The sequence below is a fragment of the Microtus oregoni genome, unplaced genomic scaffold, assembly GCF_018167655.1.
Source record: "Microtus oregoni isolate MIOR12 unplaced genomic scaffold, Mior012 000100F_ref0000014, whole genome shotgun sequence".
NCBI classification, from domain to species: domain Eukaryota; kingdom Metazoa; phylum Chordata; class Mammalia; order Rodentia; family Cricetidae; genus Microtus; species Microtus oregoni.
The window spans coordinates 2,289,286-2,314,773 of NW_024544713.1; the positions used below are offsets into that span (position 1 = coordinate 2,289,286).

A 25,488-nucleotide genomic window follows, 5' to 3' on the forward strand; every position below is an offset into this window, starting at 1 on the left:
ATGGAAGAAAGAACTGAGGTGGCTTCACATAAGACGGAGATCTTGTTGGTCCTGCTGATCCTGGGCCACCTAATAGTGCTCACCTACGGTAAGGTAGCACACTGATGCCTGACTACCACTTCTACCTCAGGCAGAGGATGTGGGTGTTGATGTTGAGTGTTTATTGAGAAAAGCTTGTTTTTAAATGGTCAGTAATAGTTATATGCAATTCTGTAAGCTTTCTGAACTTGGGCAGAAGGGAAGGAAGTCGTTGAAATCTAGTAAAAGTTCCAGAAGCTGCCTTGGATAGAAATTGAAACAGTTCTTCGCTTGGAAAATATTTGCATGATTTTCCAGTATTTCAGGTATGTCAGAAGACTTCAAGGTCACCCAAACCTCCTATATTCTCCTTTTTCCTTGAAAATCTACAATAATGATTGACTTCTCATTTCCATGCTTTGATTCTTGCCACAACATACCATCACCAGTGAATAGATATTTAATAAGTAAGTGTGATGTAAGTGTGACCTTCGAAGTAACCTGTAGCCAGGCATGGTGGGGCACACATTTAATCCCAGCACTTGGAAGGCAGAGGAACTCTGATTGATCTCAGTGAGTTCAAGGACACATTGGTCTATATAGAAAACTTTGAGTTGTCTTGGGTTACATGGTGAAACTCAGTAATATGCACCATCAAATAGAATGGTTTACAGGTGCTTAACATTTGCTGTTCATACACTTTAGAACACAGCCATTTGCTGCTCTCCACCAGGCTATATCCAGGCGCATGCCCAAATAGTACTTGTGTTGTGCTAAATCCCCTTCTCTGTTGTTTCTATCCAAGAGCTTCTCACTATCAACCCAGAATACACATGATTCCTTTTCCCATGCCAGCACTTCAAATGTCTGAGGAGAGGAAGAAACTGTGCCCCCTTAACTCTCCTCTTCTCCAAGCTAAATATCTCTAGCTTCTTCAGCTTGGTACATTACTAGTTGCTGAGATAACTCACTTCCTTATGGACCCAGTAACCCAGTTATAGGGACTGTTTGTTGGAACTAATTCTAGATACACAGCCCAGAAGAGGTTGGGCTATCTCATAGGGGCATTTCTGTGAATCTTCCTCCACACTCATTTACAACTCAAGGAAATGAAGTGCCTTTCAGGAAACTAAGTACAAGTAATAACTAAGTAAGTTTCAGTATAGGGTAAAGGGATTCTTGCTGAAGTTTTGCTTGTTTCGTCTTCCTAGAAGACAAGACTAGCTAGATCAATCATAATTTGAAGTATCTAGCAATACCAAATTTTTGCTGTTCTTTTTTTAACCAAAGTTGACCTATCTAATGGCTAAAATATGACATGAATGTTCGGAGAGTTCCTGGTGAGGGAAAAGAACTTAGACTCAACTTCCTTGTCCCCATTATTAGAAACTCTGGTCCTTACAGTGCATCCAGGAAGATGGACAGCATAACCTCACTCTGTTCACAAGGCATCGTATTCTACCTGCTTACCTGAAGTATGTGCTAAATGAAAAAGATTTATTCAGTAATACCTTGCATGTTGAAACTACATCTACCAGGAAAGACATTGCCTAAATACAATTTCTGGCCCCAGTTGAATAAAATGCAAAAGGATTGCGATATGAGCTTATATATGAAAAATTCTAACAAAACACAATGAGTCCCTGTCTTTTCTTGCCTCTGGGCTCCTCTCCCCTGCCCATCAAGTGCAATTTCCTTTGGTTCTACCACAATAACTAGCCCATCCAGCTCTGGAGATTTATTCGGGTTCTTTTCTTTTCCAGGCCAAGCATGGATTAAACCCTTTCCCCCCTCCGAATGTAACTTTCTAATGTTTTTTATAAGAACTAAAAGGAAAAAAAAGAGAAATAAGGACCAAAAAATCAGCTAGGTTTACTTGCAAAGTACAAGGTTCAAAGCTCATAGCTAATGGTTTGGTCTGGCAGGAAAATTCATCCGGGCCTTTTGCTTCACCTTTCAGTTCCCTTATCGATCATCTCTGTCATCCTTCCAGAAGAGAACGTGAGTTTGTGTCCCCATCACTGAGCCTTTTCTCTTGAGTGAACAAAAGGTGGTAATAGAGCAGAGGGCTGTTTCAACCATGAATCTACACACACACACACACACACACACACACACACACACACACACAAACTACTTCCGTTTCAACTATTTGCCATTCTTTTTCCCGCATATCATTTGAAAATAGTGAAAGAAAAACTATGGGCATGTAAAATATCATAGAATCCCTAAAGATTGGTCTATCCTAACTCTCCATATTCTGTTTGGGAAAAATAAATGTCACCTCCTAGCAAGACCTGAAACCACTCTAGCTAAAGAATGTTAAGGACTTCATCCCACACACTGACTCGGATTGATGAGAAAGCTATCAGCAGAGGCCAGGGATAACCAAAGAATGAGTGAAGGGAAAGTGCTTTTTAGAAAGGTATTGAGCCCATCACTCGCCCTCACTCAGGTGAGCATGTCAACTGTTGCTTGCTCATTTTACTTTCTTCCCTGTCTTTAGGCCAACCCATCCTAAGAGCGCCAAAGAGTGTGACAGGGACCCGGAATGGGGACGTGACATTACAGTGCGTCTATACTCCCATGAGAGGCTACAGTCAAGAGTCTGTGAAATGGCTGGTACGACATGGCTCTGATCCAGTCACCATCTTCCTACGTGACTCCTCGGGAGACCATATCCAACGGGCCAAATACAGAGGCCGCCTGAAAGTGAGCCAGAAACTTCCAGGGGATGTGTCTCTCCAACTGAATTCCCTTCAGATGGATGACAGGAGTTACTACACATGTGAGGTCACCTGGCAGAGCCCAGAGGGAACCCAAGTGATGAGAGATGAGATTATAGAGCTCCGTGTCCAGAAATGTAAGTCACTGTGAGAGCGAAATGCATTGGTAAACAAAGACACGATAGAGTACTGTAATCCTAGACACCTCTGAGAATTTGAGAGGCCTTGGTCTCTAATCCTATGTGCTAATCACAAGATCCTCGAAGTCATCACCCCATTCAAGAATTTAAATAGTGCTGGGAAATAAATACAAATGCATCACTTTCAAAAAAGCTCTTCGTGGGCTGGAGAGATGGCTCAGAGGTTAAGAGCACTGATTGCTCTTCCAGAGGTCCTGAGTTCAATTCCCAGCAACCACATGGTGGCTCACAGCCATCTGTAATGAGATCTGGTGCCCTCTTCTTGCCAGCAAGCACACAGACAAACAGAACACTGTATACATAATAAATAAATAAATCTTTTTTTTTTTTTAAAAAAGCTCTCCTTCTGCCACGCCATCACTCCTAGATTCGCCAAAGGCTTTCTGAGAGACCTGGTCCCCCACTAGCTGTGCTTCCCAGTTTACCACAAGGTTTTAGAAACTGAAATCTGCATTGTTCTCTACATAACAAAATTCCAAATTCTATCCATTCACATCTAACCACATAAAATTCTCTGCAGCAATAGACTTGCCGACATTCCTTCCTCCTTTTAGCCACTTTGACTTGGGTTTTCTACAGTTTGTCTGAGTGATTCTGCTGAGATTATTTGCTGGCTCTTCTGTTCATTACTTTAAGTGTTCTTGAAGTTTAGATTATTGTTAGCGTACAGCTACAGTAGAGGGCTTTATTTTCTTCGCTCAACTTGAATATTTTCATTTCTAATCTGCCAGTCTACAGCTTGTCTCTCTTCAGTCTTTTAATATTTCTTTTCCAGTAAAGATATTTTTTTAGTTGGATATAGTATCATGGTAATTTAATGTTTTTTTTTATTCCTCTCTGTGTTTTAGAGGTTGTAACCAGAAAATCATTGCCTCTACTCAGATCTTTTTTTTTTAATGCTGAATCCTAATAGATTCAGAGTTCCCAATCTCACATTGCTGTCTTTAATCCACTTTGGTTGATTTTTGCACAGGACAGTAGAGGTCAGGTTTCAATCTTGATGATGCCCACTTTTCCCAGCACCAGTTATTGAAAAGGCTACCGTTTCTCTGGTGTGATTTTGTACATTTACAAGAAATTAGTTGCTTTCAGACATATTTGTTTATTTCTGGAATGTGTACACTGTTTTACTGGCCTATGTATCTTTGTATAGTAATATTGTACTGGTTTGGCTAATTATACTTCTGTGATATGTCCCCAAATCAGGAATTGTAATGACTTCAGTCTTCTTTGAGAACTGTCTATCCACATACTTTAGTCATTTCAAAATTGCATTTGCCTAATTATTCTTGAGTTATGAGCGTAATTTCTTTATTTGGATTATTAAAGTCTTTTAAAATGATTTTTACCATAATAATTATTATTGTTGTTTATATCCCAATTGCATTTTACCCTCCCTCCTCTTCCTCCAGTCCCTCTCTCCACTTCCCCTTTATGCTCTCCTCCCCAATCCATTCCCCCTCATTTCTATTCAGAAAAGGGCAGGCTTCCTATGGATATCAACCAAGCACAACATAACAAGTTGCAATAAGACTAGGCACTTCCCCTCGTATTAAGGCTGCACTAATGCAACCCAAAATAATGAATAGTGTCCAAAAAGCCAGCAAAAGAGTCAAACACAGCCCCTGATTCCACTGTTAGGAGTCCTACATACAGAGGGCCTAGATCAGTCCCACATGGGCACCCTGTCTCTGTGAGTCACATGAGCCCAGGTTAGTTGATTCTATGGGTTTTCTTGTGATGCCCTTGCCCATCTGTCTCATACAATCCTTCTTCCCTTTTTCACAGAATTGCCTGACCTCTGCCTAATATTTGGCTGTGACTCTTTGCATCTGTTTCCATCAGCTGCTAGGTGAAGCCTCTATGATGATTATTGGGATAGGCACCAATCTAGGAGTATAGCAATATATTATTAGGAATCATTTCATTAGCTTTTTTTTCCAGTCATGTCTGGTTCTACCCTAAGTCTCTAGGTTATCCAACCTCTGAGTCCTGGTACTCCATACAATGTCGGGGATGGGTTCCCTCTCAGGGCCGGACCAGATAGTGGTTGGTCACTCTCACAATTTCTTTGCCACATTTACCCCAGCACATCTTGTAGCCAGGGTAAATTGTAGGTTGAAGGTTATTTGGCTGGGTTAGTCTTATGAAATACATTATTCACAAGTATTCTCCCACTTCTTCATGTTGTCTCTTACAGTTCTTGAGATGTAGTTATATGCAAGTGTTTTGCCTGCATGTATATTCATGCACCATATAGGTGTATGGTTCCTGTAGAATTCAGAAGAGGGATCAGATGCTCTAGAAACTGGAGTTGTAGATGGTTTAAGGTATCATGTGGGTGCTGAGAACCAAACCCAGGTCCTTTGCAAGAGCAGCCAATGCTCTTAATTGTTAAACCATTTCGGCAGCCCAACATGTTGCCTTTTTACATTCATGATGGTAACATTCAAGGCTCCAAAGTTTTTTTTGTTGAAGTCTAAGCCTATTTTATCTTAATATTTGTGTTTTTGTAGCATATCCCACCAGACCCAATATTCCTTAAGTTTCTTAAGATCTGAGTGGAAAAGAACAGGGGGGCGGATGGAATGGCCCAGATGGGGAAAAGACAGAGAGAAAGAGCAAGAAAGAGATATCTTGATTGAGGGAGTCATTGTGGGCCTAGTGAGAAACCTTGCACTAAGGAAATTCCCAGGAATCTCCAAGAATTAGCCCCAGCTAAGACCCTAAACAATGGTGGAGAGGATGCCTGAACTGGCCTTCTCCTGTAATCAGATTGACTACTTACCTTAATTTTAATCATAGAACCTTCATCCAGCAAATTATGGAAGCATATACAGAGAACCACAGGGGAGTATTGGGCTGAGCTCCCAAAGTTTAGTGAAAGAGTAGGAGGAATGAGAATATGAGAAAAGGGGTCAAGACCATGATGGAACACCCACTTAAACAGCTTACCTCAGCTAATGGGAGCCCACCAACTCTGGCCTGACAATCAGGGAACTAGCATAGGACCAAACAAGGCCCTCTGAATGTGTTTGACAGTTGCATGGCTGGGGCAGACTGGGGGCCACTGGCAGTGACACAGGGGTTTATCCCTACTGCCTGTACTGGCTTTTTGGGATCCTATTCTCTTTGGGTGGATACCTTGCTCAGCCTAGATATAGTAAGGAGGGCCTTGGACCTTCCCGAAAGCAATGTGCCTTACCCTCTCTGAGGAGTGTATGGGGAGTGGGGGGAGTGGGAGGAGGGGAGGGAGTAGGAATTGTGATTAGAATGTAAAATGAGAAAAGATTGTTTTTAAAATAAAAAAGTAAATAGATTAAATTAATAAAATTTTTAAAAGATCTGGTAGAACTGAATAGTGAAGCCACTTTAGCTTGATTTTTCCTTTCTTAGTAGTTCATTAACTAGCAATCCAGTATTTTTTTACTTGTTTAAATTCCATAATTTCAAGTTTCCTGATTCATCTTTTGAAGTTAACATTTACTTTTTAATATTTGTTTATTATTTTAAGTATATGATGGTTTTATCTGCAAGCATGTGTATATTAGTTACTTTTCTATTTCAGTGATAAAATCTTATAACCAACATATAAAGGAGACCAGAGCAAAGACATGATTGCAGGAACAATTAGAGCTTACATCTTGATCTGAAAACAAGAGGCTGCAAGAGGGAGAACAGTAGAACTGGCACAAATCTTTTGAAACTTCATAGCCCACCCCTAGTGACACATTTCCTGCAGTAAGGACACACCTCCTAATCCTTCCAAAACTGTTGCACCAACTACGAACCACAGTTTCAAATATATGAGCCTATAGGGGCCATTTCCATTCAAACCATCATAATGTGTATGTACAGAGTACCTGCCTGGCGCCTGTGAAGGTCAGAAAGACACATAGTTTCTCTGGAACTTGAGCTATATACAGAAATGAGTGGCTATGTCAGGGCTGGGAACCATCCCCATGTCTTCTGCAGGAGCAAAAAGAACTCTTAACCACTGTGCCAACACTCCAGGCCCTACTCCTCATTTTATTTTATCCAGTTAGAGAACATGCTTATTATTTCAGATATTTTTAAAATTGACTAAGATTTGTTTTATACACAACATATGGTCTGTTTCGAATAATGCTGCAGGTATACTTAATAATAGTATCTACTTTGCTATTATTATATGAAGTGTTCTATATATGTCACTGCTGGTTAACAATGTTGTTCAACCCTTGAATCTCCTTAATCTTCTTTCTAGTTATTAAACAGATCATTTAAAGTGGGATGCTGAATTCAAATTATGATTGGTAAACTAACCATTTCTCTCCCCAATTCTTCTAAATTTTCTTCATGAATTTTGGAGGCTCCAGTATTATCAGTATATATTTATTAATGAACTTTATCCTTCACCAAAAATAATGTTATGATTATAAGTTGTTGTTCTTTGTACCTAGTAAAATTTTTTCTCAAATATAATTTGCCTTATATCAGTATAGTCATTCTACTTATATGTTGGCTAATGACTGTATGGTACATCTTTTAACATTATTTTACTTTAAAACCTTGTTTTGCCTTTGAGTACTAAGCAAGGACATCATATAGTTAGATATGATAATCTGAGACTCTCTGCCTTTAAATCTGAATTCTTCTACTTCTATTTAATCTAAGTATTAATAAAGTAAGATTTATCTCTGCCAATTTTCTATTTGTAGTCTTTATACTTATTGCTATATTCCTTCATTGCTTCTACCTTTGATGCCTGATAGATAATTTCTAGCATATTATATAGTTCGATTCTTGTTTAGTTTACTGTGATGGCTATTTTTATGTCAACTTCGTAGAAACTAGACTCATTTTGTATGAGGGAACCTCAACTGAGAAAATGTCCCCAATAGACTGGCCTGTGAGCAAGCCTGTGGTGTATTTTCTTGGCTAATGATTGATGTGAGAAGACCCAACTCACCACAAGCAGTACCACCCACTGAGTGGTCCTGGGTGCTAGAAGAAAGCAGGCTGAGTTAACCATGGGGAAAAATCCAATAAGCAACATTCCTCCATGGCTTCTGCTTGTGAAGTTCCTGACTCTAATTTCCTACCATGAATCCCTGCCATGACTAAGTGATAGAACATGACCAGAAGCTTGTAAGAAGAAATAAACTCTTACCTTCTCCAGTTGCTTTGGGTTATTGTGCTTTATCACAGCCAAAGGAATCTTAACTAAGACATTTACTAAGTATTTTCATTATTTCTGTTTGTGGGATATCAACAATTCCTAATTTATTGCATTTATTCCAATTTAATTTCATAATATTTGTATACAGCTCAATTTCTTATCATTTAGTTCTATCATTACCGCAAATTGCATCTTAGTATATTATAATTGTATGAGTATTGATATAGTATTATTGTTTTGTAGGGATAAATAGATAGCTCAGCTATTAAAAGCTAGGCTTACAATCAAAATAATATTGTTTTGTAAAGTGATTTTTTAAGTCAGATTGGAAAAATATGTTTACACTCAGTATTCACCAGTAGAGGTACTTCTCCTGGTGCCTTTTTATTTCTTCATATTAGTTTTGGATATGATTCACTGTCCCTTTATTTTACCTTAAACAATGCCTTTTGACAATTCTTTTGGTCCTATCTTCTAGAGAGTATTCTCACAGTCATTGTTTATCCGGGAAATGTCATGATTTCTGCCTCATTTTTATTTGGAGGTTATTTATGTTTTAGATGGGGGTTTTCTTTGCTACCCAAACTTAATTTACACTTGCAGATCACATTCTCACTCTACTTATTTGTTTGTTTGTTTCTTTGTTTTTTAGGACTTTTGTTGGTGATTTTAAAATACTAATTTTGTATAGTCTTGTATATTCATGGTCATGAGATAACCATTGAGTTCACTATTTGATTAGCTCAGAAGTCAGTAATAACTGGATAGAGATTTTCTTAAGAGTCAGGAGAAAATAAACCACGTATTATTTGCCAGAGAACTTTGTTGCTGGTTTAACGATGATATCAATGTGTATCCAGTTTATAATTATAGTATATTGTTTATTTGCTGTTAATATGAAACCTCAAGGTTAATCATAAGTGTGATCTTATACTTTTCTTATTTTTTTTCTGGATGTGCACAAGACTTTAAGTAAGGATATGCTATCTTTGACTCTGGGAAGTTGCCAAACTTTTCACACTTTCTGGAGATATCTCATTTTTGAGCATTTCCTTTTAGTCTTGATTATTCCATTCTTTCTCCAAACTGTTATCCATTGCTTTACACTCTGTGCGACAAATTTTCTCCTAGCCATATAGAGAGACTTTTAGTGCAGATGCTAAATAAAACAAGCATTGGGAGTTACGGCTTTTAAAGAAATCATTAGAAAGGTCAAATAAAGATAGTATTTCTGGAATGAACTTCTTACTTTTGTACCTGGAGTAGGGTATTAATTTTTATTACCTCAGAGGAAAGCTGAAATGCCACAATTTTCTCCCCAGCAATTTTGTCTACTTCCCTTAGCCAAGAGGATAACTATATGTTTTTCCTTGGGTTCACCTTCTCACTTGGCTTCTTTAAATTCACCTATTGTAGACTCCGTGACACTTATTAATGGCTAGAAACCAATTATGAGTGAGTACATCCCATGTTCATCTTTTTGGGTCTGGGATACCTCACTCAGGATAGTGTTTTCTATTTCCATCCATTTGCATGCAAAATTCACGATGTCATTGTTTTTTCCCGCAGCGTAGTACTCTAATGTGTATATATTCCATACTTTCTTCATCCATTCTTCCATTGAAGGGCATCTAGGTTGTTTCCAGGTTCTGGCTATTACAAATAATACTGCTATGAACATGGTTGAACAAATGCTTTTGTCATATGATAGGGCATCTCTTGGGTATATTCCCAAGAGTGGTATTGCTGGGTCCAGGGGTAGGTCGATCCCGAATTTCCTGAGAAACCGAAACACTGACTTCCACAGTGGTTGCACAAGATTGCATTCCCACCAGCAATGGATGAGGGTACCCCTTCCTCCACAGCCTCTCCAGCAAAGGCTATCCTTTGTGTTTTTGACTTTAGCCATTCTGACAGGTGTAAGATGATATCTCAAAGTTGTTTTGATTTGCATTTCCCTGATCGCTAAGGAAGTTGAGCAAGACCTTAAGTGTCTTTTGGCCATTTGAACTTCTTCTGTTGAGAATTCTCTGTTCAGTTCAGTGCCCCATTTTTTAATTGGGTTAATTAGCATTTTAAAGTCTAGTTTCTTGAGTTCTCTAAATATTTTGGAGATCAGACCTTTGTCTGTTGCGGGGTTGGTGAAGATCTTCTCCCAGTCAGTAGGTTGCCTTTGTGTCTTAGTGACAGTGTCCTTTGCTTTACAGAAGCTTCTCAGTTTTAGTAGGTCCCATTTATTCAATGTTTCCCTTAATGTCTGTGCTTCTGGGGTTATACATAGGAAGCAATCTCCTGTGCCCATCTGTTGTAGGGTATTTCCCACTTTCTCTTCTATCATATTCAGTGTGTTCAGGCTGATATTGAGGTCTTTAATCCATTTGGACTTGAGTTTTGTACACGGTGATAGATATGGGTCTATTTTCATTCTTCTACAGGTTGACATCCAGTTGTGCCAACACCATTTGTTGAAGTCAGGGATGGTAATGCCTCCAGAAGATCCTTTATTGTATAGGATTGTTTTGGCTATCCTGGGTTTTTTGTTTTTCCATATAAAGTTGATTATTGTCCTCTCCAGATCTGTGAAGAATTTTGATGGGATCTTGATGGGGATTGCATTGAATCTATAAATTGCCTTTGGTAGAATTGCCATTTTTACTATGTTGATCCTACCAATCCAAGAGCAAGGAAGGTCCTTCCATTTTCTGGTATCCTCTTCAATTTCTTTCTTCAATGCCTTAAAGTTCTTGTCAAATAGATCTTTCACTTCCATGCTTAGATTTACCGCAAGATATTTTATGCTGTTTGTGGCGATTGTGAATGGTGAAGCTTCTCTGATTTCCCTCTCTGCTTCCATATCCTTTGTGTATAAGAGGGCAACTGATTTTTTGGAGTTGATCTTGTATCCTGCCACATTACTAAAGCTGTTTATCAGCTGTAAAAGTTCTTTGGTGGAGTTTTGGGGGTCGCTTAAGTACACTATCATATCATCTGCGAATAACAAGAGTTTAACTTCTTCCTTTCCAATTCGAATCCCCTTGATCCCATTATGTTGTCTTATTGCTATTGCTAGAACTTCAAGCACTATATTGAAGAGGTATGGCGAGAGTGGACAGCCTTGTCGTGATCCTGATTTTAGTGGGATGGCTTTGAGTTTCTCTTTGTTTAATTTGATGTTAGCTGTCAGCTTGCTGTATATAGCTTTTATTATATTTAGGTATGACCCTTGTATCCCTAATCTCTCCAAGACTTTTAACATAAATGAATGTTGAAATTTGTCGAATGCTTGTTCAGCATCTAATGAAATGATCATATGGTTTTTTTCTTTCAGTTTATTTATATGCTGGATTACATTGATAGATTTTCATATGTTGAAGCAGCCCTGCATCTCTGGGATGAAGCCGACTTGATCAAAATGGATAATTTTTCTAATATGTTCTTGGATACGGTTTGCCAGTATTTTGTTGAGGATTTTTGCGTGGATGTTTATGAGTGAGATTGGCCTGTAATTCTCTTTCCTGGTTGAGTCTTTTTGTGGTTTTGGTATCAGAGTAACTGTAGCTTCATAAAAGGAATTAGGTAATGACCCTTCTGTTTCTATATTGTGGAATACATTAAGGAGTATAGGTATTAGCTCTTCTTGGAAGTTCTGGTAGAATTCCACATTGAAACCATCTGGTCCTGGGCTTTTTTTGGTAGGGAGGTTTTTGATAACAGCTTCTAATTCTTCGCGACTTACAGGTCTGTTTAGATTGTTCACCTGGTCCTGGTGTAACTTTGGTATATGGTATTTATCTAAAAAAGTGTCCATTTCCTTTACATTTTCCAGTTTTGTGTTATACAGGCTTTTGTAATAAGATCTAATGATTCTCTGAATTTCCTCTGTGTCTGTGGTTATGTCCCCCTTTTCATTTCTGATCTTATTAATTTGCGTATTCTCTCTCTGCTGTTTGATTAGTTTGGATAGGGGTTTATCAATCTTGTTGATTTTCTCCAGGAACCAGCTTTTTGTTTCATTGATTCTTTGGATTGTTTTCTGTGTTTCTATTTTGTTGATTTCAGCCCTCAGTTTGATTATTTCCAGTCTTCTACTCCTCCTAGGTGAGTCTGCTTCTTTTTTTTTCTAGAGTTTCAGGTGGGCTGTTAAGTCTCCAATATATGCTTTCTCTGTTTTCTTTAAGTGGGCACTTAGTGTTATGAACTTTTCTCTTAGCACTGCTTTCATAGTGTCCCATAAGTTTGAGTATGTTGTTTCTTTATTTTCATTGAATTCAAGGAAGACTTTAATTTCTTTCTTTATTTCTTCCTTAATCCAGGTATGGTTCAGTAGTTGACTGTTCAGTATCCATGAGTTTGTAGGCTTTCTGGGGGTAGCATTGTTGTTGAATTCTAACTTTAATCTATGGTGATCTGATAAGACACATGGGGTTACGAATATTTTTTTGAAACTGTGTAAGTTAGCTTTGCTACCGAGTATGTGGTCAATTTTCGAGAACGTTCCATGAGCTGCAGAGAAGAAGGTATATTCTCTCCTATTTGGGTGGAATAATCTATAGTTGTCTGTTAAGTCCATTTGCTTCATTACCTCCGTTAATTCTCTAATTTCTCTGTTAGGTTTCTGTTTGATTGACCTGTCCATTGGTGAGAGAGGAGTGTTGAAGTCTCCTACTATTAGTGTGTGTGGTTTGATGGCTGCCTTGAGTTTTAGTAATGTTTGTTTTACGTACGTGGGCGCTTTTATATTAGGGGCGTAGATATTCAGGATTGAGACTTCATCCTGATGAATTGTTCCTGTTATGAAATGTCCCTCTCCATCTCTTCTGATTGATTTAAGTTTGAAGTCAACTTTGTTAGAAATTACTATGGCCACACCTGCTTGTTTCTTAGGTCCATTTGTTTGATAAGCCTTTTCCCAGCCCTTTACTCTCTGAGTAGTGCCTGTCTTTGTGGTTGAGGTGTGTTTCTTGTAAACAGCAGAATGTTGGATCCTGTTTTCGTATCCAATCTCTTAGCCTGTGCCTTTTTATAGGTGAGCTGAGCCCATTAACATTAAGTGATATTAACGACCAGTGGTTGTTAAATCCGGTCACTTTTTTAGTAGTAGCGTTTGTGTGTTTCCCTTCTTTGAGTTGTGCTGTTGAAGGGTCTCTAGATGGCTGAGTTATTGTGGGCATTGTTGGACTCCGTGGTTAGTGATTTTCCTTCTATTATTTTCTGTAAGGCTGGATTTGAGGCTACGTATTGTTTAAATTTGTTTTTATCCTGGAAAATTTTGTTTTCTCCATTTACAGTGAACGAAAGCTTGGCTGGATATAGTAGTCTGGGCTTGCATCCATGATCTCTTAATTTTTGCAGTATATCTATCCAGGACCTTCTGGCTTTCATGGTTTCCATAGAGAAGTCAGGTGTAAGTCTGATAGGTTTACCTTTATAAGTAACTTGGCCTTTTTCCTTTGCGGCTCTTAATATTCTTTCTTTATTCTGTATATTTTGTGTTTTGATTATTATATGGCATGGGGATGTTTTTTTTTTTTTTGATCCAGCCTATTTGGTGTTCTGTATGCTTCTTGAACCTTCTTAGGTACATCTTTCTTCAGGTTGGGAAAGTTTTCTTCTATAATTTTATTAAGTATATTTTCTGGACCGTTGAGCTGCCCTTCTCCTTCTTCTACTCCAATTATTCTTAGGTTTGGTCTTTTTATTGTGTCCCAGATTTCCTGAATGTTTTGTGATGAGAATTTGTTGGTTTTGCTGTTTTCTCTGATCAGTGTGTTTATTTTCTCTATGGTATCTTCAGTGTCTGACATTCTTTCTTCTATCTCTTGTAATCTGTTGTTAGTACTTGTCTCTGTAGTTCCTGTTCGTTTACCCAGATTTTCCATCTCCATTCTTCCCTCAGTTTGTGCCTTCTTCATTGCTTCCATTTCATTCTTCAAGTCTTGAACTGCTTCCCTAACCTGTTTGATTGCTTTTTCTTGTTTCTCTTGGTTTTCTTGCATGTCTTTGAGCGATTTATTCATTTCCTCTACCTTTTTGTTTGTAATCTCTAATTGTTTATGGCAGTTTTTCACCCCCTGTTTAAGGTCCTCTATTATTTTCATATAGTTCACTTTTGAGTCGATTTCTTCTATTTCTTCTGGAGTAGGGTGTACAATTCTTCTTATTTCGGGATCCCTGGATTCTGGTGGTGTCATGTTGCCTTTCAGGTTGTTGGAGGAATTCTTGCATTGGCGCCTTCCCATCTCTTCCTTCAAATGGAGTCAGGAGAGGCCTGGTGTCTTGGTCCAGTCTTTGCTGTGATTGACTCTCTGGGTATATCTCTTCAGTGTAGAAGCAGGAACCGTTCCCGTCCAGATGGGATTCCTCTGCTACTAAACAGGGCCACCGGTAGCCCAATGATCCAGGGCCAAAAGGATGAATGGAGCAAGGAGGGGGGGGGCGGTATCCAGAAGAGCACAGGAAGCCTGGCGCAGGAGCTGACGGTGCCCAGGCTCCCTAACAGGGGACCCTGAGGCCTGCCCGGTATGCAGGCACTCACTGCTCTGGGTGGGTAGCCTTAGTGTAGGAGCTTAAAACTGAAAAAAAAAACTGTTCTTGAGTGCTGGTCCTAGCATACAGCAGGGCAGGGTTGGGGAGCGGTGCTGGTGTGGTCGGTCGTGCGAAAGAAAGACAGCCCTACAGAAGGAGCTGGGGGAGGGGGGGTTGTGCTCTCTTCCGGGACAGTCCGCCCCTGGATAGCACACACTCACCCGTCCAGATAGGATTCCTCAGCAACTCGAGATCCCCATTTTCACCTGTGTCATAGGTCATAGGTCATATGTCAGAACCCTCCAAATTATTTCATGGTCTTGTAACCAGTTGTTAATTCCAGATATACCACAGAACATCTATGAATCCAGGTATCCATCAAGTATCTGTTTTGATTATTCAGTGCGTAATAGTTTAATAACATTACTCATTGTTTCACGCTCTGGCTTTGTTTCATTGAAGGCATACTTCTTTTTATAATACTGGGGATAGGACCAGTGATCTCAAACAAGCAAGATATATGCTTTACTAATAAATAAAATAGAAAGCACAGCAAAAATCATCAGGAACATATAAGACCATGTAGAAGACTGAATTTCAAGGATGGGTAATAAAATAGAAATACATAAGAAAATACATAAAGAAAACATTAATGAACACAACTAAAATATTTGAGACCAAACCTAATAGCCCACACAGTGACAGAAGCAGAGATTAAGTAAAAATGCTTAGACAATGTATTCAATGAAATTATAGCTAAGAATTTTATAAACCTAGAGAAAGAAATAAACATCCAAATAAAGTACTGGCCACTATCATACAACAAAAGTATATGCTCAACTATGTTCATAGCAGCATTGTTTGTAATAGCCAGAACCTGGAAACAACCTAGATGCCCTTCACTTGAAGAATGGATGAAGAAAGTATGGAATATATACATATTAGAGTACTACTCAGCAGTAAGAAACAAGGACTTCTTGAATTTTGCTTACAAATGGATGGAAATAGAAAACACTATTCTGAGTGAGGTAAGCCAGACCCAAAAAAAGGAACATGGGATGTACTCACTCATATTTGGTTTCTAGCCATAAACAAAGGACATTGAGCTTATAATTCGCGATCCTAGAGAAGCTAAATAAGAAGGTGAATCCAAAGACAAACATATAGGCATCCTCCTGAATATTAACCTTCATCAGGCGATGAAAGGAGACAGAGACAGAAACCCACATTGGAGCACCGGACAGAAATCTCAAGGTCCAAATCAGGAGCAGAAGGAGAGGGAGCACGAGCAAGGAACTCAGGACCGTGAGGGGTGCACCCACACACTGAGACAATGGGGATGTTCTATCGGGAATTCACCAAGGCCAGTTGGCCTGGGTCTGAAAACGCATGGGATAAAACCGGACTCGCTGAACATAGCAGACAATGAGGACTACTGAGAACTCAAGAACAATGGCAATGGGTTTTTGATCCTACTGCATGTACCGGCTTTGTGGGAGCCTAGGTAGTTTGGATGCTCACCTAACTAGACCTGGATGGAGGTGGGTGGTCCTTGGACTCCCACAGGACAGGGAACCCTGATTGCTCTTTGGGCTGACGAGAGGGGGGGAGTTGAATGGGGGAGGTGGAGGGAAATGGGAGGCAGTGGCGGGGAGGAGGCAGAAATCCTTAATAAATAAATAAATTTTTAAAAAAATAAAGTACTGGCCAAAAGATGTACAGGGAAAATGCCAACTCAGAAACAGAGGCATAAATGTTCGCATAACACCAGATCTCTTACCAGCAACACTAAAATCCAGGAAAGCACAGAATGATATATTTCAAGCTCTGAAAATAATTACTGTCAACTGAGATTAGTATAGTCAACAAAGTTATATCTTAGAATTGATTGAGAATAGAAGCCCCTGAGATGTGGATATGGGTAACAGGGCAGTCCCTGTATGAACAGCCTGAGAAGACAAGATGCCCAAGTGCTCATTGTGTTATGCTGTGAAAATGAAACCTGAATTGTGTTGGTTACCCCAAATGTTGATGATTCTAGAATCATGAAACATCTACCAAGGAGAACTGCAGATAGGGAGTGGTAACAGCCCAAGAAAGAGATGCCTGTTGCAGGCAGAAAGGCGGGAGTGGTAGAGTCATATAACCTTTGTGTCATCAGAAATGAGGTTACATGATTTCACGTCTGCCCTGATAGATTTTAGTCTCTCTTTGGTCCATTATTTCCTTCCTATCCATCCACTTCTCCCTTTTGGAATGGTAATGTGCATTCTGTGTCATCTTATGTTAGAAGTATGTAATCCACTTTTTTTATTTTATCTGAGGATACAGATAAGACATTTATTTGGGTCTCAAAACAGATGTTGGACTTTTAAATGGTTATGAGGCTGTCACAGATTGTGAGGCCTTTTATTTAGTGTTTGACTAAGCACATTTTGTACTATGTTGTGGCCATAATCATATCAGGGTCAAAGAGTGGGATATGGTGGCTTGAATGTCCCCTATAAATTAATTGAGTTTTTGTTCCCCAACTGGTGGAAGTACATCACTGGGGTTGGTCTTTGAGAGTTTATAGCCTCACGCCAGTTCCAGATCCCTTTCTCTGCACTGTCTTTGATGTTGACAAATGTGATTGATCTCGAGGCTTCCTGCTCCTGCTGCCATGCCCATGCTTGCCACCACAATTTCCTGTCATTACAGACTCATCCATCTGGAATCATAAACTCCTTGTTCTTTAAGTTACCTTTGGACCTGATGTTTTATCACAGCAACAGAAAAGGAATTACTATAGTAAGGCATATGTGTTTAGAGACTGATCTATTTCTTACAGTCTTCCAGTGCTTTATATAAATTTTAAAATATTTTTTAATATTCCTCCTGATTTCATCGAAGTCTAACAACTCCCTTTTCATCTTTAATTTCACTAATTTGAGGTTTCTTTCTCTTTTCTTGGTTATTTTAGCTGGGGAGTTTGTTCATCTTAATCTATTTAAAGAACAAACTATTTGGTTAATATTGTGTATTGTTTCTTTGGTCTGTCTTTCATTTATTTCAATCCCTAATCTTTATTATGACTTGTATGCTGAGTTTGGGATTGACCTCCTTTCTTCCTAGAGCCATGTGGTATGTATTCGTTACTTTTCTATTATATGATGAGACAACATGACCACGGTAACTTACAGAGGGAAGGGCATACTTTGAAATTACAGTTTTAAAGGGTTACAACCCATGATAGTGGAGTGAAGCAGGTGGCAGGCATCAGGCAGTTGAGAGCATTTAAGTCCAGCCACAAAAAAGAAGCCAAGAGAATAAACTGGGGGTAGCACATGGATTTTGAAGCCTCAAAGTACATCCTCAGTGAAATACTTCCTCTAACAAGGCCACCCCTCATAATACTCCTCAAACAGCAACCAACTAGAAACCAATTCTAAATCCCAAGCTGCCTCACTCAAGTTACCATATTCTACTCCCTAAACTTAATAGTCTGTTGGCCACATCATAAAGCAAAATTCATTTAGTCCAATTTCCAAAGTCCCCACATTCTTGCACAATTAGATTACTATTTGCAAGTCCAAAGTCTCTTCTGATTAAATTGATCTTTATGATTACATTGAACCCATCAGAAACATTATAATTAAGACAATCTCTTAACTGTAATGCCCTGTAAAATAAAAAGCAATTATATCTAACATACAATAACACAGAATATACATTACCATGATAAAAGTGAGAAATGAGGCATAGTAAGGACCAAAGCAAGACTGAAACCCGAAAGTACAAATTCTCAAATCCCATAGCTCCATAGCTCTGTGACTGATATCAGAGGGCTTACACGTTTCTACCCCTCTGATTTTACTGCCCACAACACCATTCCCTGTCAGGTCGTTTCCACTTCCCTTCTACAGATGCCTTTCAAGGTCATTTGCCCTGTAGTAGAACCTTCATGAATGAACTTTCTTGCCCCATTTTGACTAACCTTAGATTCTATTTGAAATCACAGGGGAAGAAAGAATTCATGACCCACTAACTTCTGCAATCTTCATTTCTGCAAAGTCAGTTCCATGTGGACAACGGTGCCGAGTTTGACTGTCAGATTAACTTGGTTATCTCTGCAGATACACAGACTCCGTTTCTTAATAAAAGTTCAGAAGAAAGTAAGAATGTGTGGAACCTACCTCAACGCAATTAAATGCTTCTTATGAAAAGCCTGTAGCCAACATTACACTAAGCTTAAAAACTTAGAGCATTCTAAAACGTAAAATGAGGTAAAAATGTGTATCACCTCCAGTTTTATTAAATACAATGTTCACAATGAAGTTTCAAGATACATAATCAACATATAAAATCAGCATATGAAATCAATATTTTATATATACACCAACAAATTTGCTAAAAACAAAATGAGAAAAGATATTCCATTCACACTGCTGGGCATATACCAAAAGACTATATCCTACCATGGGCATATTTGCACATCCATGTTTACTGATGCTTTATTCACAACAAGAAATAAAATCAGCCTAAATAACAACCAGCAGATGAATGGACAAGGAAAATACATTTTTATTTGGTAAAAAAAAAATTTATGCAGTCATGAGGAAAAATAAAATATCAGGAAAATTTATGGAACTGGAAAATATGTTAACTGGAGTAACCTAGGTTCACTAACATAAATGTTGAATGTTTTTTCTTATATGTAGATTCTAGCTCTTAATTTTACACATGTGTATTTTGTAAGAATGAGTGAGATATAAGCCATGAAACTAGAAAGAAGCCAATAAGAAGGAAAAAAGCAGTTTGTGTGTGTGTCTGTGTGTATGTGTGTTTAATATAATGTACGTGTGTGTGCACATACTTGCCTGTGTATGCTCATATGGAGACCAGAGCTCTCCTCTAGGTGTTTTTGCTGTTCTCTACCTCAATTTTTCTTGAGATGGAGTCTCTCGATGACCTGAAGCACACTATGCTGACTAGACTGGCCAGCCAACAAGACCAGAAAATTTGCGTGCCTCTGTTCCTAAACACTGTGCTTATAGATTCTCATGACTATGTCGGATTTTTATGTGAATAATGAGATGGGAACTCTGGTTTTGCTGTACACCAAGTATGTAAACCACTGAGCCATCTACCTAACGATCTCTCCAAAATGAAAACAAAAACCAACAGCTTCTCTTAAGGAAGGAGGGAAATACAACACACATGCCATGAAACAGTAACTCCTGGAACAGAAGGATACAAGGGACAAGATGACAGAATGCAGTGGTGGAGAGAAAAATCAGTCAAAGCAGGTATGAGGAATAGGTTATCTTGAATGTTGACTAGAATGAAGTGAAAGTCAATGAAAGGAGCGCATTGAATACCATTCAAATGTGTCATGGAAGTTATGAGGAAACTAAAGTCTAATAATGGTTAAAGACTTGACCAACGTCACTACACTAACTTTTCCGTGACTAGCATAAAAGCTTACTTCAAATTTTGTATGGTAAAATGACATAAATATGTTCTCTTATACTATGGCTGTCAAAAGTCTGATGTTAGTGAGCTAAAATCAGGTGCCAGTAGTGCCCCAGTCCTTCCGGACACTTTGTAAAAGAATCCATTCCTTGATGCTTTCCATTATGAAGAAGCTGCCCACATTCCTTAGCTCCTGATTTCTCTCACCTGTTTTCAACATCAGTAATGTAATATGTTCAGATCTTCCTCTAACTCTTACCTTCTCTCATATCTCCTACCTTTACTATTAAATCAATCCTTATGATTACATTGAGTCCATCAGAAACAGTAATGATTATCTCCCTATTTTAAGTGCAGATAACAATCAGCCTTAATTCTGTCTTTTACCTTAATTCTTCTTTGTGTTACATATAATTCTAAGAATCTGTGTGCAAACATCTTTGGAGGAAGATCCGTTATCTGACCCATTAGTCATACAACAAGTAAATAAGACTTAGGACTAGAATTTCGGTACAGTATATTCCTTCAACTATTTACATGCCTGTATTAGTTACTTATGTCATTTCTGCAACAAAATACCTGGAAAAAACACCTTAAGAAAGGAAAGGTCTATTTGGGCTCATAGGTCAAGGGTGCAGTCCATCACAGCAAAGAAGGCATGGCATATAATCACATCAGATCTACAGCCAAAAAGCAGAGGATGCTGGTGCTCAACTTACTTTCCCTTGTTCATTCTTTCCATAATGCCAGCCCATAGAAGAATGATGCCCACAGTTAAGGTAATGCCCAGAAGCTTGTCTCCTGGAAGTATCTAGATCCTTTCAGATTGACAGAATTAACTCTCAAGGTACCCTAGATTTCTGAGTGGAAATATTTTTGAGAAAAGAGGAAACTGGGAACTTGAACCAAAGAGTACTTCAGTGAGAAGAGTCTTTATGGCTGAACATAAGTTGCCAGAATCTCATGAATATAGCATTTCTGAAAAGCTGGCAAGTCAAAACACCACCACCATTTTTTTTTAGGCAAAGTGAAATTCTATCTTGGCCCTTTGGAAAGAATAGAAGTCTGCCTGTGGCCCAAAAAGCAATCAACCAGTGGGACTATGAGAATTTGTTTTGACATTTTGTTTCTGACATTTATCAAGATTGTCCTAAGAATCTGGGATTTTGTTTTTCTCTCTGGCTAGTTCAGAACCTCAAGATGCTCTAGGCTGATACTTAGAGTTTCTGATTTGATTTTTTTTTCTCAAGGCCAATTTTTGTTTATTTATCTGCCTTTTTAAAATTTAACAAACTTTTTAGTGAAACATTGTATGAATAATGTATAGGTAAATTAATATTTAAAAATCTTTAAAATGTACATACTTCACAACCACATTACCTGCAGTCTAATAGTCACCAAATGGTTTCTTTTCCTAGTCTCTATTGCCATGTATTATTTTAAGCTATTTTGAACTCTTATAAAGGAATAAAATAATGTATTTTTGTGGTTGGTTTAGTTTACTCAGTGTGTTTATCAGAGTCAGTGGCAGTTTCATATGAATATATACGTTTGTTATATACAAATATATTTCAATTATTAAATAATTGGTTAGTATGTATGTGTTTAACAATGAATTTATGTTATTCTTCTTGAATATTACCTGAAAAACTTCCCATTTGGGCCATTACTAATAATTCATGGATAAACAATATTACATTATCGGCACGTGTAGTGCTGGCTTTCCAGGTGCCAGCTATGTAGACCAGACCAACCTCAAACTCACAAAGATCTGCCTGCCTCTTCCTCCCAAATGTCAGTATCCCACCACCATTCCCACCCAATCTTGTCTTTTGAAATAATATTATGTAAATATGCAATGCTTTTATTATAACTTCTTGATTCTCAAGAATTTCAAATAGGTATAAAATGAAGTATGTTCATATTCACCTCTCATTTCTTTTTTCCTACTTCAACCATATACTCTGCAAATTACCTCCTCCTAACTTCATGTCTTCGTTGTTAACCCACTAAACCTAACTAGTAACACCCAGATGTACATGAGTTTGAGTCCATCTGCTGGAGTATGGGAAACCTCTGAGTGGGAACACACTGAAAAAAGAATGAGTCTCTCTCCTCCAGAAGCAATATTCAGTAAGGAGTAGGGCAAGACGAGCATGTCTACCATCTCTGCAGGACTTTTGGCTTTATCTTATGTCAATTTGAGCTGATAACCCTAGCTATACTACTATAAATTCATGAATACAATAACCCTGTCATGTCCAGAACATAGCATTCCACAGCACTCTTCCTCGTTGTCTGGCTCATAATCTTTCTGCTCTCTCTTTCATGAGGTTCTCAGTTCTCCCCCCCGCCCCGTGTGTGTGTGTGTGTGTGTGTGTGTGTGTGTGCGCGCGCGCGCGCGTGTTGTGTGTAAGAGAGAGAGAGAGAGAAATTCATCATTTAGAAATGAGCAGCTCGATTTGAAGGAAACCATTCACCATAGTCTTCTAAAGGCTAAGACAGTAACTACATATTATTTTCCTCTTAAAATATCCCAAAATATTTCATTGTCCCTAGTAGCTCAAGGGAACAAGAAATCAGGTTAAGTCATCTTTTAAAGACCCTCTATGATGTGGGTCTAGCTCTGTTTTCTTCCCATCCACTAGTCGCTTTTCCTTGTTCTCATTTCCAGCCACTGAATTTAGACAAGCAACTAAAACTTACATAACATGTCTTTGTGCTTTATTTTTTTTTTAACATTCTTAGTTTGCCTTTCCAGAATTCCCACTTCCTGTTTCTCTTTAAGAGAGACAGCGTCACAGCAGTAATTCAATTTAGTCTGTAGTTACTGAGCATAGGTTGTACTCTGGATACTAAGCAAGTTAAGACAGAAAAAAAAAACAACCTTGGAAATAAAGAAGTTCCCTGTCCAGTGGGGGAGATAAAACTTGGAAAGGTGGGTCTCTACAAAACAGAACTCCCATAGTTTGCATTGTTACCATTCTTGTAATTTAGTACATGAATTTCCAGTTGCTAACCTGAAAGATCATAAGCACCTAGAGGGAAGAGGGCTGTATCAAGAAATACCCATCTTTGTGCCAGGCTAGTCCTCTAGATTAGAGGACAGTTCTCCACAACACTAGGGGGCAATGACTATCTAGTTGGGGTCCTTTTAGTCTTAAGATTTTAAGTAATACTATTTTATTAATTCAATGAAATATCAACTTATCCATGTATGTTATAAATCATATACACATATATATGTACACACATACATATACATATATGTATACATATTCATAAACATATGTGGTAAAAGAGGTTATGCAACAACCGAGGCCTTTCTTGAGTAATAGGTCAGTGTCAGTGCACTTGAAAATGGTTCTTTAAATGGAACCAAATTCAGTGCATTTTCCTGGGATGTAGCTGGGCAATCAAGTTTCCCACAGAATTTTCTGTGAATCTTTGATGAGAATCCTGGGTGAAGAACAGGTCTGGTGTGTTTTCCCTTTACCCACAGCAAACAATATCTTCAGCTTAATGGTCTGAGTCAGAAATGGCAAAGGGGATGGAGAACAAGGATGTGTACCATCCCCTTCTCTGAAAAATATGTGTCCTTGTATTTTAACTCATGACAACATCCCTCAATATTACAAAGCTGGTACCCTGGATTCTCTTCTGTTTCCTTCCCCCATTTTTGGACTGGTACTGAGGTTTCATACTTAGCTCCAATATACTCTCCATATAAATTTCTAACCTGATTCTTCCTTGTTTTCTAGAGTATGTCTGTGAACTAAACAGGTAAGATACACATTTTTCTAACATATTAACCCTTCAATACCCTAAATTCTGTTGGTTGTTAGCAGAAAACCTGAAGACTAGCCCAAGCAGAATCCTTCAGGGTCAGAAAGTATTTTACCCTCTCAGATGAATGTTCTCATGTTATATCCTGGATCAATGAACATACAAGATGATTTAGGTATACCAGGTTTCTGTCCCCACAGTCCCCGCCTAACAGGATCCTGGGAGTCAGTGAATAAGAACTTAAAAGCTAGGATGCTAGAAGGCAGGATCTAAGCCCAAGATCTTTCTCATGACTAATTGGCTCTTGGTCCACAGGGTGTGTGCCAAGGAGACCAGAAACTCTGGAGAAACCACAGAGGTGACTACCTTCACAAATGGGTACTTCAGTGACGAACCAGATTCCCATGCTCTGAACAATGACTATTTTGATGAGTCCTTGCCTGGGCCAGGAGTACTAGATAACCACCCAGATTGACGATGACTATTCATTCCTGCCTGCTTCACACAGTTCCTCGAAACTACTAAGTTGTCGCTACCGAAGACAATAGCATCTGCTAAAATGTTACAAGTCAAGGTCTACTGACATAATTGCCTATGATTATTTAGCTCTTTAAGACTTTTTGCTTGCTTCCTTTCTTCCTAGACAACCTAAAGTATCAACTCTGCCATTGGTGGGGCCACTGGGAAATCCTGGTTTGGCTAAGAATTTACCATGTGCCCCTCAAGAAAGCTAGCTTCTGAGTTTGGCCCTGGACCCTTCTATGTTTTTGCCCAGGGCCTCCACACCTCCTCTGAAAACACTAGAGAATTTCCCATAGCACTAAAGGTTCTTTTTCATGCCTCAAAGCATCACCAGAAAATCAGGTGAATGAGGCTCAGTCCTAACAACTCAGGCAATCATCTGTGTTAATTAATTAATATTGCCAAATCAAAGACCAAGGTACACATCTGTTCCTACACTGCAAACCTAATGCTCTTGTGTTCTATTCTTCTGGTGGTAATAAATGTTTAATCATGACAGCAACTTCAGTTGTGTTTGTCTTAAGAAACAGTAGGACTTACCTAAAATGAGACTAAATAAGATGGTAAGCCCCCCTAGACCCTTTTCTTCTCTGTGTCTGTGTGTGTTTTACAAGAAAGTGTGTGTGTGTGTGTGTGTGTGTGTGTGTGTGTGTGTGTTACAAGAAATTTAACCAGGGTTAATCAAGTACTCTACTACTAAACTATATTCTTGTATTTGTTTAACATTTTATTTTTATGAGATCTCATTAACTTGCTCAAGCTTGCCTTTATTTCACTCTAGGCTTTGAGCTTGCCAACTGCCTTAGACTTCCAAGTAGCTGGGACTGTAGTTCTGTAATGCTAGGCTAAACTATACTATAGATTTTTGTTGCTGTCAGTTTGTTTTTTGGCTAAACTTAGTCTTTCACTTTCCAACTCATGCCATTTCCCTTCTCACACCGTGAATAGTCCTATCTAAAACAAACCAATCTCTTCTAAACAGTATTCTACAGAATAGCCATTCCCCCACTCCATCTTCATTTCAGTTCTACTTAGGGACTCTTCTCAGGGCAACAGGAAGTGTGGCAAGAAGCCCTACTTCTTTCTCAAAGGACAA

The 25,488-nt window shown here is 38.6% G+C and overlaps 1 pseudogene; it reads left to right on the forward strand.

Moving 5' to 3' along the window:
* LOC121443121 lies at positions 1–24,836 on the forward strand (annotated as a pseudogene).
* The last annotated feature ends 652 nt before the right edge of the window (positions 24,837–25,488 follow it).